This window comes from Pleurodeles waltl, chromosome 8, assembly GCF_031143425.1.
Source record: "Pleurodeles waltl isolate 20211129_DDA chromosome 8, aPleWal1.hap1.20221129, whole genome shotgun sequence".
Taxonomy (NCBI): domain Eukaryota; kingdom Metazoa; phylum Chordata; class Amphibia; order Caudata; family Salamandridae; genus Pleurodeles; species Pleurodeles waltl.
This window is the reverse complement of record NC_090447.1, coordinates 929,921,190-929,939,823: the sequence shown is the minus strand read 5'-3', so window position 1 is coordinate 929,939,823 and position 18,634 is coordinate 929,921,190.

The following is an 18,634-nucleotide window of genomic DNA, read 5'->3' as shown; positions in this document are numbered from 1 at the left end:
TTGTCACTCTGCCTAGAGACTTTGCTGTTGGGTTCTTCAAACCAACCTCGCCCTTATCTTGCCCGTTCTATACTTTTCCTCCTTATGAGGGAAGTGTCCCTTCTTACCTGTCTTGTTGAATTCCCTGACTGCTGGTGAAACAACTGATGTCCTGAGGATGAAGACTCACCCTGTATGCTGACCCAATACGGAGGGTAACTATATGATGATGAAATTGTAATTGTCTGTTTGCTTTTCCCTTCTAGGTACCAACTGCTTCTTTTGACAGAGACCATAGCTAGATGTTTTCCAAATTAGTGTTACCAAATCATTTTGCATGAAGCCCAACATGCCAATGCTAATTCGAGGTTAGTTAAGGGGTTCACTAAACGGACGCAAATAGACAAATGACTGAATCAATGCTTTGTTGAATAATGTTCTAATGATACTCTGCTAAGGTTAATCCATGTTGATGTCGTGCTATGTTCTAATGTTCATGATCTTTGCTTTGATTAAATCCTACTCGAGTTGCCATATTATGACTATGCTGATGTGTTTCATGGTTTTGAGATTAATAAACTTGCTAGTAGAATTGTAACTAATAGGGAATAAACATCATATAATCGTACTAAACTGATGTGGTTATTCATGACTGAAAGGTCATGGTGGTTTCCGAGTCTTATTGATAACGTTATTGATTTGTTGATTGACATGTTGTTTAGCTATTTCGTCCTAAGGTGTCTTCAATCAGGGTCAAAAGATTCATTGGCCTAAAACGAGTCCCAGAGTGAATAAATTAACTAGATTGGGACGCGTTATCACCAGCAAACTACAGAACATCCAGAATGCCGCCACCAGACTGGTCCTCGGCCTGCCTCGACACTGCAACATCTCTCAATACCTGCACAGACTACACTGGCTTCCCATAGAGAAAAAAATCACCTTTAAGATCCTCACCCGTGCACACAAAGCTCCCCACAACACCGGACCAGCCTACCTCTACAGGCAACTCAACTTCCACGTACCCCACAGGACCCTACGCTCAGCCCAGCTCTCTCTCTCAGAAGTACCCCACATCAGGAAAACTAGAACAGGGGGTCGCTCTTTCTCCCACCTCGCAGCCACAGCCTGGAACGCCCTTCAGCTCCACCTCAGATGAACTACCCCCCTCCTCAACTTCACGAACGAGCTAAAGACATGGCTTTTCAAAAAAACACCTACCTGATGGATGCTACACGCTCCCCCTTCAGTGCCTTGAGACCCTTGCGGATGAGTAGTTGTGTTTAATAAATACTTGATTGATTGATTGATTGATAAAGGAAAAAAAAGTTGAAGTAACCAAGGGCACAGCGTTTAGTAACTGTAACGAAAACTATTTTAAGTTAAATTGCAATTTAATAATGTGAAATGGATTTGTAATGCTGAAATGTGATAGAAATGTGTCAACTTGACAGGCCATAATAGGCTTACAATAAATGTATACGAATATATAACATGAAATGTCAAAGTGGAATGTGGCAGGACACAAGCACTAGGTGTTATGCAAGCCCAAATTAACATTGTTGGAAATTGACCCCACATAATTTCTCTCAACAGTGCTAGCTTCTTACTTGGGCTCAGGCATGTGTTTCTGTACTTAAGCAAAGAGCTGGATGCCCTCTGAATTTTGTCATGGGCTAATTAAACATACAAACAGTGTCCACCAACTTCACACTGGGGCTCAGGAGTGTGCATTTGTGCCCCAAAAAAGAGCTATAAGCTCCCTGGATTTTTTCTTCACCTATCAAAATGTCAAAGGAATGAGAGTAAAAAATAATCTTTTCAGTGTCCAGCTCATCACTGGAGTACATACGCCTCTGACCAGCTGGACGTGCTTTTAATTTTTTCATAGGCTCAGAAAAAAATCCAAAGCATGGTCCACAGAATTCGGTGCCTATGTCTCATAAAGAACTGTGACAGTCTTTGACGTTTTTGAAACCCTAATAAAAAATCCAAACATCTCCTTCCCCCTTACTCGAGTGATAAGCTGTGCTTCTGGGCCAAAGAAAGAAGTCAAATACTGTCTGGATTTTTTGCTGAGGCTTCGACAAAACACAAACAGGGTCTGTCTCCTAGCCTGGGGTAGAATTATGTTTCTCTGCCATAGAAAGGACCAAAATACTGTGGCCCATATTTATACTTTTTGACGCAAAACTGCGCTAACGCAGTTTTGCGTCAAAAAAATTAGCGCCGGCTAACGCCATTCTGAAGCACCATGCGGGCGCCGTATTTATTGAATGACGTTAGCCGGCGTTAGCCGGCGTCACCGTCTGGTGTGCGTTAAAAAAAACGACGTACACCAGGCAGCGCCGGCGTAGGGGGATATGGGGCTTGGGCGTCAAGAAATGGGGCAAGTCAGGTTGAGGCAATTTTTTCACCTCAACCCGATTTGCGTCATTTTTTTTCACTCCCAACCCCCATAGAAATGACTCCTGTCTTAGCAAAGACAGGAGTCATGCCCCCTTGCCCAATGGCCATGCCCAGGGGACTTCTGTCCCCTGGGCATGGTCATTGGGCATAGTGGCATGTAGGGGGGCACAAATCAGGCCCCCCTATGCCACAAAAAAAAAAAAAAAACACTTACCTGAACTTACCTTAATGTCCCTGGGATGGGTCCCTCCAGCCTTGGGTGTCCTCCTGGGGTGGGCAAGGGTGACAGGGGGGGTTCCTGGGGGCATGGGAGGGCACCTCTGGGCTCCTTCCGAGCCCACAGGTCCCTTAACGCCTGCCTTTTGCAGGCGCTAAAAAACAGCGCAAAAGCGGCCGTACGTCATTTTTTTTTACCCGCCCACTCCCGGGCGTGAATTTTGCCCGGGAGTATAAATCCGACGCACATGCCTCGGAGTCGATTTTTTAGACGTGAACGCCTACCTTGCATCTCATTAACGCAAAGTAGGTGTCCACGTTAAAAAATGACGCAAACTCCATGGACTTTGGCGCTAGACGCGTCTAACGCCAAAGTATAAATATGGAGTTAGTTTTGCGTCAAAATTGCGTTAAAAAAACCGACGCAATTCCGGCGCAAACGGAGTATAAATATGCCCCTGTATTTTCCAATACTTCTTCTTGAGCTACATACATGTTCTTTTGTGCCCCAGCCAGGAACAGTATGCTGTTTTCTGTTTAAGGCAAAGAAAAAATCCAAATGTAAACTGGCTCTTCGCTGGGACCCTGCTGCTTAGATCCAGCAAGGAGCCCAATGCAAATACAAACCGCATCCAGGTCCTTGGTGCACGCAGACCTATGTTTTACTGTGTTCCTGCAAGAAACCAAATGCTGTTTGGCTTTTTTGCCTCAGGCAGACAAAGGATCAAAAAAACATCTGGCCCTGCAGGGATGCAGCACTCAGCAAGGAGTGAGGCATTTTTCCTCAGAATACTCATTCTCTCTGTCACCAAATACTCCCTAATTTGACAACAATACATTTTAGTTGACGTGCATACTTTTTATAAACTTCAGGTTAAGTCTACAAGAGTAGATTTTCAGCAGCAATGGTATTTCCAATTAGGGCTCAAAGGTTAAATGAATAGATATGTGCTCCGATCAATAGTTGGTCACTGAAATGAGTTGCTGTTCGACATTTCTTTTTTTCTTTTTCTTTTTTCCCAGTTTATTTCAGTAGTTGCTTGTCTCTGTACTAACGTGCACTGGTTTCAAAAAGGTTTTTATTGAGAGTTAAAAATAAAAAGTGATAAAATCTATCTGCAATATTTATTAATAAAAAATCGTTGTTGTGTATATTTAGTCAATTACTAAGTTGGTGGTAATGAATTGAAATGAGTAGCACTGTGAATCAGACCCAACAAGGAAGCTAACAATTTGAAACGTAGTGAAAATAGCCCTGGACAGGAAGATTGATTAGATATGAAACATTTTATGTATATAATGCAAGTAAAAGGAAAGGAAAGTGTCTTGTGTCTCATTTTTTTTCTGGAAGATAAGATTCAAAGGGAGAAGATTATAGCCTTTTCATGTGCATACAAGCCTTCTGCATAAGGAAGTGTTTTTTTCTAAAGCGGCCTTCTCCAACATGTCTCCCACTGCAAACGCATTCTGTGAGAGTATAGTGAATCGTAGAAGGCTTGTCTCAGGTACTAGCGACGAGTTTTGTAGATAAATATTGACTGGTCAAATGAGCTGGTGTACGCAGCTAGAGTGGTGCTGTGGCCAGTAGCAGCTATCCTTAGCCAGCCTTTATCTCTGTCCACCATCTCAGTCATGGGATGGATCAACTGCTCCAACTGTCTAATTTACGCTTGAGCTTATCATTTACCACTTAATCTTTCTCTTTTATTTGACCAGCGGGCAAACCCTAGAAAAGGTTCTTCTCCTGGATATCTTTACCAGGCCTCTAGCATTGAGGTACACCAAAACTGCACTCTGTTTGCAGTATGTATGATTAATACACTTATGACAGTATTTATTTATATTTATTGTCCATCGAATCAGATAAAGTTTCTTTTACATGAATGTAGCTACAACTAAACTCATGATGTTGAGAATAGACAGAACTCATCTCTATACCGTTCACTAAGTTTTGGAATGCCATCATCTACTGACACAAACATAAGAAATCTAGATAACGATATTGATGCTGAGCTCTTGTTTAAGTTCAAGTGAACACAGTGGTGAAAGGAGGTAGCATGGATGTTCATATCCTAAAACAAATCCTCCTGTTGCTCCAACTGACCATTGCAGGGTTTGCCACGCAACATTATGATTATTGCAATGTTATCCCATTTGGTTTTTATTCAAGTTTCAAGTTTAAGTTTATTGACTCGGTTAATTAAAACCATCACAATTCCAAAATGCATAATAATAATATAAATACTTTGTCTACTCATTATGTTAATAGAAACCCATAATAAAAACATAAAAGCTTATTTGAAACTAAAACATATCATGGTAAAGAGTTGTGCATAGCTAAAATGTTCTCTACTTAATTCCAACCTTGGTCTAGAACTTAACTTTAGGACTTTCTTACTCCCTTACGAACACTATAATAGTAAATGAGTGAAGCTGAGTGAGAATCCACTTGGTTTTCATTGTCCCTAAAGTTTGAAAAAAAAGGCTGTTGAAATGTGCTTTAACCTTAAGAAATGCAACTACAAAAAAGTAGCCATAAAAGTAATACATTAGCTTCCAAGTGTCAAGTTTAAGGGTCTCTGAATAGTTCACAATCAATTATGGTGTAAAGGACTTACCTATCTACAATCTCTTCCCACAACCTTGGCTCTACAACTGTGTGCCTAGTGTGCAAATGCACTTTTAGGGGGTTGAACTACAAAGGCATATCTTATGGAGTTCAGAGCCAAGGTTTTGAGAGGCCAGGATGCCAATCCTGAGAGCTGAATGCTGAATGAAAATGCATCTGCTTCAGAAGAGCACTGAAAACAGAGATCTTTAAACTTGCAAACAACTGAACATCACACAGGAACTGCAGAAAAACAGCCTGTCAAGCACTATAACCAATTCAACAGAACAATGCACAATCATAATTACACCCGCAACACTTAAATAACAGTAAAGGCAAATAGCCTTTGCACAGTTTACAAATAATTAAATAATACAATTTTCAGATCCTTCCCTCCATTTGAGAATTGGTGCCCCGACTTCATCCTCTGTGTTAAACAATAGGCACCGATGGGTGGCCTCAGTCATTCAGTCATATGATGCATAAAACTCTGCAACATATCTCTGCTTCCTTAAGCCCTACATGAGTGCTAATTGTGCCTCATGTGCAGCTCTTCCCCTGTCTTCAACATGCTCAGTGAGGTGTTAGGAATATGTGAAAGCCATTGATCAGATTGCAAGCTACCTACTCAAGGGACAGCTGGTGGGGGATCAGGATGAGCTATCTGTTTCTTAGAGGCCCTTATAAATTAAGAGCTGATCTATATGTTATTGTTTTTCATTATATACATTTTACATAAATGTGCCATCTGGAACAGAAGAAACAGAAAAATCCAGTTGTCAATATGTATTCAGATGAATCATGGCAAACTATCAACTGTAAAAAGAAAACAAAAAACACAGTCACTTAAACAATATCTCCATTAGGAAGTTAGACATTTTACAAAATAACTGGAATGTAATTGCTGAAAAGGCAAACAGTATCTATTAGGCAGGAAGACACTTAAATTACATAGAGATAAAACAGTCTCTGCTTAAACATCGTCCCAGCCCTGACAAGAGGTGAGCAGAATGTATTTCTGGACTTACTTAGAAAAAAATGTTTGACCAGTAAACCCGTAATTAGTGAGATTAATCTCTTCCCTATTTGTTCAGACAGCACTCAGGTGGAAAATCTGGGAAGTGACATAACTCACAAATCTAGACAGATTGGAGTGGAATTCAAGGGTATAAAAGGCATGCTACAGGAGCAAAGGACAAGAACTACGCACATAAATTTACTCATGCACTTTGTTGGTAAATTTACCACTTTTAACTATTCAAAATGTACGAGTGTAAATTCATTAAAAAGTATAGATTAACATGCCAACACCCCCTGACTTAAGAGGTTGGAGCCTAATTTATGAGTGCAAAGTTACAACTGGTAATGTTTCACACAGTAGGAGAGTTCCTGTGGTAATGTATGGGGAAAAGTGGAAAAGTTTACTAAATTAAAAAAAATATATATATATTTTAAGATAAATATTAAAGACAAATATCATCATCGATTAAGGGGCTGAATACTAGAATGGAGTTCACAAGACCACCAGACTCATGGTAGAGGTGGGACCGCAATGGCTGTTGTGCTCCTGCCACCACATCACAAGGTTGTCAGGAAGACCTGCTTACTTATTGCCGTCCCCACCAGGATCCAAGACCTTGATGGGCTAACGGTGGTCCTGGTTGTAATCAGCCAGACCGGTGCTGAAGACAAAGATCACCTGCTGATTACAACCTTGTCGTCTGCCAGCCTTTTCAAGGTGTTTTTACCACCATGAAAAGACTGGCTGAAAACAAGTGTAGAGGGCCACAGGGTGGCCCCTGCATTTCCCATGTTCATGGCATGGGCAGTCCAGGGGTCTATTGTCCATTGCCCTTGAAATGCACATTGTCTGCTGTGCAGTCAGTGCACATTTCAAGGGTGCTGGTGCACACTGCGTGTGGTAGTATTGCAGCCAGCTAAATTATGAGCTGAGAACAATACTGCTGCACCTTTCCCACTGAGCTGACTGGTGGAAACCTTGGTTTCTGCCATTCAGTCCAGTGGGAAAGTTGTAATGGGGACGGTTGGGAAACCGCCAGCACCGCAGCGGCCTCCTCATAGGAAGTTTGGCAGACAGATGTTTCCATCAGCCAAACTCCTAAAGACCCCCTGAGTGTATATATTTGTGTTAAATGTAGAAAGTATTAAAAAGGTGCAATAAATACTATTATCTTCATTTTGTAACAGAATTTAGCTTAAATATATTATTTTTTTAGTTAATTTTTCATCTGTTAACACATTAAAATAGACGCACTTAATGAATTTAAATGAATGTATTTTTAAACAAATAATCACTTGAAATGTATTTTTAAAATAAAGTATTTGTTTTTATTCATATATAATTTTTTTATATTTATTTAACTTTCCACATATTGTGAGGAGTTTAAATTAAATAAATCAGTTTAGCATTATTTCATGTTGGGTGTTTTATTTTATATCACTGCCTCTATTATTTTCTAAGGTCGGGGGGAGTGTTACAGTACCAATATTAGCCATTTGTGGCACTGGAATTACCCCAGATCTGATCAAGAGTAGATTTACACCTGTTTTGTGTGTGTTTTAGTTGTAGTGACTTTAAAGGTGCAGCTTGCGTGTAAGATTAAGCCAACTCTTTTCGGGGTGGATGCATGTCAATCCCAAATCCCCTCCCTGGCCCTCTCTTCTCTCCACCTTACTTCTCCCAAAACGTCTCCCATTTACTCACAGGTATTTCACATTTTCCCACTACTCCCCTGTCCGTCCCACATTCACTACTAGAACATAAGTGAATGTATACAACGATCACCACAGTTAGGGTGGAAATCTCTACAGAAATGACAGGAGAGACAGAGATCTCTGTAAATACAGTGAGTAGCATTTTGAAGTATGTGAATAGTACTATTGTGGTGCCACAAAATATGCTACAAAAAGCGGTATGTGAAAAGGCCCTCAATATCTCTCTCATTTGCAAAGCTGTTTCTCATAAAAATGCCACCACTTTTCCTTCCACCCCAAATCTGCAAATGTCTAGTCATTTTAGATTTCTTACTGGAATGGAGAAAAGCAAAACAACAATAAAGAACTGACACAACAGCATGTGTGTCAAGCTCTCATTCTACCTCTTCTCACTTCAAATAGTGAGCTGTTAGGAATATGTGAAAGCCATTGATCAGCTTCCTTGACACACCTTTGAGAGCAGTGCCATCAAAATCGCAACCCCTGGAGTACTGTAAGGGTAATATTGTATTGTCTAGAGCCACATTGAGGCTTTATGTGGGTGTCCGACTATTTTTGTATATAATGAAGTAGTACTGTTTGGATTTTGCTAAGTTAGTATCTGACTTTGATAAAAATATAATGTGATATATTAACATTGTAATATAGTACATCTTGTTTTCCTCTATTATGACCTCAAGTATGACTTTTAGTCTCCTTTCTAATTGTACATTTTGGAAAAATTCAATTTTGCTTTACCCTGCATAGATCATAGTTCAGATGAGTAATAATTAATATCACTTTTATATGTAGCCTAAATTGATTGTATTTGTTGTTCTAGGCCCTCTCTGCACGGTCCCCGTAACTCAGACACAGAGCAGCCCAGACCGACATAGGACCTTGCATCTCAGCACTTCACAGCTCTCCTCGATTTGATGCAAAGCGAAGCCTTACATTGCATCAGAGCACAAAGTAGCCCCACACCAAACACAAAGATAAAGCCTCACTAGGTCCTGTACCCAACAGTCGCTCCATTGTGGTCGGTCTGAACGTGTGACTTTGTATCAGTCTACCGCAACTAGATACCTGGAGTGGCCCTTCCTGTCCTCTCCCTCTAATTGTTTTACCTTAAAATTTAAAAGCCTTAATTCTGGTTTTACTGCTTGAACTTTTGTCATCTGTAATCTGCAACCATCCACAAAAGAGTAAGACCACTGCTATTCATAAAATGCACTTCTAACGTTACTACAGTCAAAAAAAGACCAAAAACAGTAGCAAATTACTTTAGCTCAGAGCTGGAAATAGTCCAGCACTGCACATGACCAACCACTGGTACTTTATCACCCTCCCATAGGAAATAATAGTGGTACAGACTTTAAATATAACCCCATAGAAAAATATCTTAAATTAAATTAAAATATGTAGAATAGTTACAAATACAAATGAATCTTATTTCAAATAGCAAATATCTAAAAAGGTTTATGTCATTATAAAATATTTTTTAAAGCATTTTTAAATTTAGAAATTAATGTACTTTGAAATGTATTAAAATATACATGCATTATTTTTATTTAATTCTATGCATCACTTTTATTAATCATGAATGCATAGTAATTGCCTTTTTTTACTTTAGATGGGAATCTATTTTTTTTTTTTATTTTATCTTCAGCGTAAGTTAATAGTTTTGTGACTTTTTTTTCGTTTTGGCCCTCCTTTAAAATAAATATTCTAAATTAATTTAAATTAATATTTTACTTAAAAATGTTTTAAGAAGTTGGAGACTTCACAGTTGGGGTGGAGATCTACCTATGGTAAAATGTAGGTGAAAAGTAAAAAAATAATTTAAATATGTAATAAACTTTATAATAAATGAGTAAACAAATGTATATATGCTTTCAAAATATAGGGGGGCTATACACTTACCTTTGTGAATAAATTACATGTGAAAGCTTACTTTTACACTTTTGAGTTACACTTCTACTTTGGCCTATTAAAAAAAAACAGGTGTATAATTTCTCAAAACCAAAGACTTGCATGTCTCCATCTCCTGCATTCAGGGAGGGAAGTCTGCAGAAATATAGATGTAACTCTATACTTACTACTAATGCATTAAAAACTGTACTTTACACTCGAAACACTTTGCAGGACCTCTGTTATCAAGGCAAAGGCATCCCCACTCTCTTCTGAATCTCTGCATCCTATGCGAAGAGATCTGCATGCAAGGAAATGGCAGAATTACACACCAGTCCTAAACACGTGAAACTTCTTCACTTCCAACAACACACACACACACAGATATATATATATATATGTGTGTGTGTGTCATTGGAAGTGAATGAAGAGGTTATATATATATATATATATATATTGGTCACAAAAGAGCATACATATTTTTTTCTTCATCTCTTTACACATTGCCTAGAAGTTAAGCCTGTCTGCTTTTCTGCCAACCTACCTGAAGGTTAACTATAGGCTAATTTAGTGACTTTTGTGGTTCACCTTGACAAGAGCTGTGTTTATTATTTGAGTGGGGCTTCCACTCCTCTCAACGAATAACCCAATTTCATAAAGCTACTCATTCTAGAATCTTGCTAGCTTCAGCGTGATCAGGAGTCATTATAACAGCGCAGGGCAAAACACAGGGCAGGTCTTGCAACGCATCCTTATTACAGACATTGGTATGTCCTTAAGACTACAATCAAGCCAACACACTAAAGGCTACTTTTAGAATGTGTTTAAATAAATCCTAAAAGTATATTTGATGATGCGTGTTTACTTTTTTACATTGTTATCTAATGAAAATTTGACGATGTTACTGTTACACTGTTGTATTCTCAGAAATGTATTTTAAAATGTTTAAGACTGTGATTTTGTCCCATTCAGCCCCTGCAACAATGACTTCTGTTCCTAGTAGTTCTCCAAAATCAGGGATGGCACCACAGAGCGGACGAATTGTAGAGACTAGTAAATTACAAGTCTGCTCTTTTTCCCATGGATCTAACCACTTTGTTTATTATAGGCAGGATACTAACATATCTTGTGTTACAAATGCCTATTGGCAACTTGCTCAAAATACGTTGAGATTGTGTTAGGCATTGTCTATTGGCTTATCAAGGGCCCTTTGTACCTGTCAACCTTAACTTGCTGAAAATAAATGTATTTTTCTAGGTCTCCAGCAGTTTGACTCTTCATAAAGCATCTTCTTGTATGTTTCTGGATGCTTTTTTGTTTCTCCTGTCAGCCTCCATCATACAGCAGCCCTTTCTGTTCACCATTATAACATCAAGGAAGACCTCATGGGACATCCTGGCAGCAAATATCAGGCCCTCTCTCGTCCTTTGGTCAGGTAATCTTAGAAAGTTTCTTCCATTGTCCCTCACTGTTAGTCCATTCAGTTACTCAGTGCCCTCAATTATGTCATTTTATAAAAATGATAAAAGTCTGTTTATTGGTGTGGTTTGTTTTTCTTTCTTGTATATATGTCTATTATGTCACCATTTGTGTGTTTGATGAACTTTATAGAAGGATAATAAATCAGTGAATCCAATTCATAGCTCTCTAGCTGCTATTTCTAGAGATACTTTGGAAACAGCAAGTATAAGGGCCAGGCTTTGGCAGCTGACCTCCAGGGAGATCTCCAAAAGGTAGAACTCTCTGGCTAGAGGTAGGTGAGTTCACCATGTTGAGCTATAAGAATTCTGTCACTGATTCAATCATTCAACCTTTATTTATTGTTGGCTAACATGGCACTACTTTTATTATTTATTTGCAGAACAATATTTATTACAGTATTGTGGTATAATACAACTTTCAAATACTTCATTCTCCTGGAAATAATGACATTGTGACTGACAATGATGCTGAACCATCTACAAGAGATGAATTGACTGGCTAGCTTATGAGAAAATACAATCCTCCTCCAAGCAATAATATTTGCGGCCAGCACTGCCCAGCAAGAAGAGGAAAAGGACGAGGAGCTTGTCTAAGTATAAGATGAGGAAGAATGTGAGGAGGAGGACATTGTTGTCCCTACACAGAACACCAAGAAGGAAGACTCACCACCAGGCTGCAGTTTTCCTCCTCAATGACGTCTCAGGATTGCCACTCTCTAGAATTAAGTAAACATCAGCAGACACTTGTTTTGCCTATGCAAGACTCACCTCCACAATCCTCAAATAATAGGTAGCTATGTACAATCTCCTATATATTCCGACAATGAAAGTGCATCTCTGGTATTTTCTCAATCATCGGGGGACATAACACCCCTGGAGAGAAGCAGCTATATCTCATTTCTGAATCCCCCCCACACACACAACCACTCAGATAGCAGCCCCCTACATGCTGGAGAACCTGAGGGCTAAGTTAGATGGCCATGCTTGCAGGGGTGTTAGAATGGACAACAGTCAAATGTGTAGAAGGATACTCATGTAATCAGGGCCACTCTGAGTGGAGTCCTTTAGATTATGGACAGGCAGCCCTGTACCTTGGAGAATATTGCAAGATGTTCCCAAGACATGGCAACGATACATCAAGAATAGCTTAGCACTTTTAGGACCAAGGATTCAAGACAACTTCCTTGGCCATTAAGAGGATGAGGGTAATAAACAACAAATGCAAATGTCATTCTTCATGGCCAAAGCATGCATGAGATTCTAGAGAGGTACCACAATATATGACAGATTTTACCACCTGCAGGCTTCACACCTTTAGCATGAGTACTTCAATCATAACCACCAGCACCACCTTCATCTGCCCCATCCTTGACCACCTCAAACCACAACATCACTCAATCAGCACCCACCAAGACAAGACAGTCACAACCATTCTCTCTACCAGCATTGCATAGGTGGAATGGTAGGAGAAACCCTCTCAAAATAACTGCATTTTTCACATATTTCTATCTTGTCAATAACATTGTCAATTTAAACATTTCTTGTCTGCACATGTGTGAAACTTTCATCTGTGTTGAATGTTTGATGTTGCATTAACTATGTAGGAAGGTGTTATGTATGTTTTGCTGTTAGTTTACCTTCAAAAAATTCATTTAAAATCTGTAATCCGTTATAAGAAGCATCTGAACATTTCCTTTTGCTGAAAATCAGTTGACTACACAGTAACATTTTTAAATGCAAAAAGAGGCTGTTGTTTGAGCTGTAAATTATCTTTACACACACACATATATATATATATATATATATATATATATATATATATATATATATATATATATATATATATATATACAAATATATATATATGTGTGTGTGTGTGTAAGATACATTTTTGCACTAACAAATATTATTAAGAGAACTGAAAATCTGTTCTTTGGAAGGGGCTAAAAGGAAGAAAAATTGAGGGCCATATTTATACTCCGTTTGCGCCGGATTAGCATCGTTTTTTTTTTACGCTAATTAGACGCAAAACAAATTCCATATTTATACTCTGGCGTTAGACGCGTCTAGCGCCAAAGTCCATGGAGTTTGCGTAATTTTTTTGCGTGGACACCTACTTTGCATTAATGATATGCAAGGTAGGCGTTCCCGTCTAAAAAAGTGACTCCGAGGCATGTGCGCCGTATTTACACTCACGGGCAAAAATGACGCCCGGGAGTGGGCGGGTCAAAAAAAATGACGTCCAGCCGTTTTAGCGTCGTTTTTTAGCGCCTGGTCAGGGCAGGCGTTAATGGACCTGTGGTCTCGGAAGGAGCCCAGAGGTGCCCTCCCATGCCCCCAGGGACCCCCCCTGTCACCTTTGTCCACCCCAGGAGGACGCCTAAGGATGGAGGGACCCATCCCAGGGAACATAAGGTAAGTTCAGGTAAGTAATTTTTTATTTTTTATTTTGTGGCATAGGGGGGCCTGATTTGTGCCCCCCTACATGCCACTATGCCCAATGACCATGCCCAGGGGACAGAAGTCCCCTGGGCATGGCCATTGGGCAAGGGGGCATGACTCCTGTCTTTGCTAAGACAGGAGTCATTTCAATGGGGGTTGGGAGTCAAAAAAAATGTCGCAAATCGGGTTGAGGTGAAAATTTTGCCTCAGCCTGACTTGCCCCATTTTTTGGCGCCCAAGCTCCATATTCCCCTACGCCGGCGCTGCCTGGTGTACGTCATTTTTTTTCACTCACACCAGGCAGCTCCGCCGGCTAACGCCGGCTTACGTCATTGAATAAATACGGCGCCCACATGGCGCTTCAGAATGGCGTTAGCCGGCGTTAGATTTTTTGACGCACAACTGCGTTGGCGCAGTTGTGCGTCGAAAAGTATCAATATGGCCCTGAGTCCTTAATCAGGAGGGAAATGCTAACTTGAAAAATGTTAGGCAAATAATAAAATATTTTAGGAAACATCAAGGGAAGCAGTCTATATACAAAGAGGAAAAACTAAATATATAGTTGAAAAAGTCCTCCTTCAAGAGTCCACTCTCCCAATTTCAAACAAAGTCAATCCTCCGAGCCTTAGGTAGATGAGATATCATGTTCCTGGCTTGATGTCAAAAATTCATGGTCATCCTTCGTTTCTTCTTTGGCCACTGCAACATTGAGAACCTCTTTGTAGACCTTAACATGGCAGGCCATGGCAGGAACAGACCCCCATAGGAAGTAGGACACACAGGAATACCAAGGGCATCGGGCATCCAGAAAACTGGGCCATGGGACAACAGGAGGTGTGGTGGGATGGGGAGGCAGATGTGATTTTAGACCTGCTATCCAGGAGGTCCTGCGGCCACATAATGTTCAGAGCTGTTCTGGGACCATCTCCTGGTGTATTTGAACATTGGCAACTGGGAAAATAATTCTCAAAATCATTAATTTCCTGGTAATTCCTCTTTTACATTGGATTCCCAGAGTTCAACCTGCAAACACTGTTAAATCTACACAAAGGAGTTAACAGGTACATGATTTTACTAAAGCCAGGGGTGAAATCGAGCCCTGCTCACCCACACTGGTTTACTCATAATTAGGGCCCCTATGAGTGATCGTAGTATAAGAGCCAGCAATAAGGGATGCATAAGTGGCAATAGTTTTCCTTCTGACTTCCTTGAACCTATTGTTGCTTATAGAGTCTCAACTTTGCACCTTGTACACTTCCCAATGTACGTTAGCTCTCTGTGTAACTCGTGTTGGCTGCTCAGATTACCATTCTTCACTGGACTATTACCACTGTGTGCTGTTGCTGGACACTCAACAACCTGAGGTGGTTCTGGTCACTTAGCTTTCTGGACTGTGCCTATGCCCATGAACTTCCAGGGTTGTCAATGCATCTGTCAGCTCCTTGGGTTTCTACTGGATCCATCAACTTGCTGGGCTGTTGTGGGATGCATCAACTCCCTGGACTGTTGGTCCCACCAGTTCTGGACTGCTGCTGGATACTAATTTCCCTGGGTATCTGCTGAACTCCTTGAGTTGCCAGTGTATCAATCAGCTTCCTGGCTGTTGCAAAAAGCATCAGCTCCCTTTGCTGCTGGATCTATTAGTTCCTGGGTACTCTCCTCCCTGGGCTGCCCCAGGGCCCAACACCTTCTAGTGCTTCAATTGGACCTATCATCTGCCTTTGCCATGGTTGTACCCATCACCTTCCTAGACTGCCGCTGGACCCATTACCATCCCAGGATACTGCTGGGTCAGTCACCTCCCAGGGCTGCCTCTGGACCCATCAGCTTCCAGGGTTGCCTCTGGACCATCACACCCCCGGGCTGAGCCTGAACCCATCACTTACCTCGGCTGCCGGTGGACCCATAAACTCCCCATGCTGTGGCTGGGGCTATCATTTTCTTAGGCTGTGGCTGGCTATTCAGCTTCCTGGGCTGCAGTTGACTCATCTGCTCTCTTGGCCTTTGCAAAACACTTTGGGGCATATTGAAGAGCCCCTAGCGCCATTCCAATGCCACATTAGTGTAATTTGTTCTATACTAATGTGGCGTTAGAAAGCCAAAAATACCACCCCGCATTTACAAAGTGGGGCAATGCATGAACTGTGCCACTTTGTAACCCATCACGCTACATCATGCCTGTGCCAGGCATAATGTATGCAAAGAGGGCATTCCACCATTAGGGGACGAAAAAAATGGCGCAAGGAAATCTAAGAGATTTCATTGCGTCATTTTTTCGCCACTTTTAATGCCTACTCAGAGGAGGCATTAAAAGGATGCTTCCATTTGTTACTATGTGCCTCTGGGTGCTCTGCAGAATTAGTGTCAGAAGTTTTATTGTAATCCTGCAAAACGCTGAACTATCAACCAGTGCCATGGTGCACCGTATTTTAAATACGGGGCGCACATGGTGACATTGGGGGTGCTAAGGGGTTAAAAAAATGGCGCTGTACTGTGTGCATTGCTGCTTTTCTTAAATGCCTCCTTGGGCCCCTTAGTGCTCAGGACGGTAGCTGGAACCGTCACCTCCCTAGACTGTGACTTAACCCTTAAGGTACTTCGGCTGATGCTACACCTTTCAGCTGCATTGGGCAGAGCTGCACAGCTCTATGGCTGCTGGACCTATCACATCCATGAGATTCTATAAGAACCCTCAGTTCCTTGGCTTCTGCTAGATACTCATCTGTCTAGTTGAATGTTGAAATAATCAGTTGTCTGAGCTGTTGTAGAATTCATGAGCTCCAGAAGCGGGCCCAAGGCTACCACTGGATCCATACGCTTACTTATATATAACTACCTCATAATTTCCTGGGTTTCTGCTGAACCCACCATTTACCTGGATTGCTCTTGGAGATATCACTTTGTATAGCGCTGCTAGATACTGAGCTCCCTTGGCTGCGAATAAACCCATCAGCCCCTGAGCTTCTTCAGAACACTTTCGCTACGTTGGCTGCAGTTTCGCCTTTCAGCTTCCTGGTGTAGCAGTTGCAACCTTCAGATCCCTAGGCCGAAAGTGGATCCTTTAACTCCTTAGGCTGCAGCTGCATCCTTCAGTTATCAATTGGACCCCTCAGCTCCATGAAGACCACTTGCCTTTACAGCTCCAGGAACTGGAGCTGAACCATAGACCACTATATGCTGCTGCAACTGACTCATGAGTTTCCAGGCCTACTAACAGACCCAAAGGCCCTGGACTACATCCAGACCATTCATCTTTCTGGACCAGATATCTCTCTGGATATCTTAGCTCTCTGTTCTGCCACTGTATCTTAGTTTCTGCTTTTTAACTGATTATCAAGGTTCAAGGCTCCCTGCTACTACTGTTCAGCCCTTGGGCTCAGACTGGGATAGAAAAAAGGCCTGAGCACTAAAATAAAAATGGCCCTAATTAGCAAATCAGACTGCTAGAAATGTGTCAGAAAGTTGCAAATTTGAGTTAGATTTTTAACTTGCAAAGACACAGTGTATAAGTGTTTTGCAAAGTATGCATTTGGGCTTACTACAAGAAATGCATGTGGTACGATGGATAAGCAGTAAAAACACACTCACCACACCAATAAACAGGCCCTCAAAGGGGCAAAGAAAACTGTCCTATATGCCAATCTGGCCCAGTAGTCTCTGATGACGCCCTCTCAGTTCCCTTTGCTTCTGTTGACTCATCAACTGCCACCACTGCTGCTGATCTCTCAGCTGCCTATGACCCCAAGCAGTGCCACCCAAATTTCCGTACCTAAGGAAACAAACCACATTCAGTAGATCCTATTCAAAACAATATTCACCAACAATACAATTCTGTATTTCATTAAAGTGGTTGAAAGTAATTTTTATCACTCAGTTTTTAAACCTCCTGTATAAAGCAATGTATTTGGTATAACATATTGCAAAAGAAAACACTCCTATATGTACACATTTCTTATCATAAAAGACGCTCCTTTTTTATAGACATCCGGCCCTCTGTATCACAGCACTTCATTTACCTGCTGGCCATACATTCCACTGTGCTGCTGCTGTCCCTTCAGCTCCCTTGGCCCCTTAACACTGTTTTGCTTTTTTAAGAGCCAGGGCTCTTTTGAGGCATCTCAACTCTTTGAGTTGTTACTTATTCATCCTGTTAAAAATGAGGTAGTAGGTTGAAAGAAGGGCTGATGCCTATGCGAGCAACAACCACAATTCCTGTCAGATTGAACCACAAAAGGCACTCAATTAACCTTTCCTTAACCCTCTGGGAGCCTGCCACTAAAGCGGTCATGTTTAACTTACAGCAACGTGTAAAGTATTTGAGCAGCACACAAACAATAATAAAGTGAAAACACAACACAAAAATATCCCATAGCAATTTAGAAAAATAGAGTAAATATCAGTAAGTGATTTGACACATATATGGCAAAAATCCAAACAGTTGTTCTGGAGTTTTGAATTTTTAAAGTTTGTTATGAAAACTAGCCCTTAAAAGATCAAAATTCCAACCACTGATATCTAGTTGCATGAGATTGGGGCAAAGTCGAACATCATGGCTGATCACAATGGAGTGGGGACATAAACAAAAAGGTAATAGAGGCCTTTTGGTGCTTACCATCTGGCCCTACATTAAAAAAAAAATATTCTCAGAAGGTAAAATTCAATGGGACAATGCTGCAGGCAAAGTCTGAAGAGGAAGCATCATTGTTGGAGAGCCTCTGAACAAAATCACAGTGAAGGGTACCATGTTCAGACTAAGGACCTCTTTGCAAGTTTAGCCATCAGACCTCGAGCCATGTTGGCGGTTCTAAAAAGATTGGCATGCTGGTAGCGTTCTGGACCACCCTATTACGAGTTATGCAGGCAGGACTTCTCA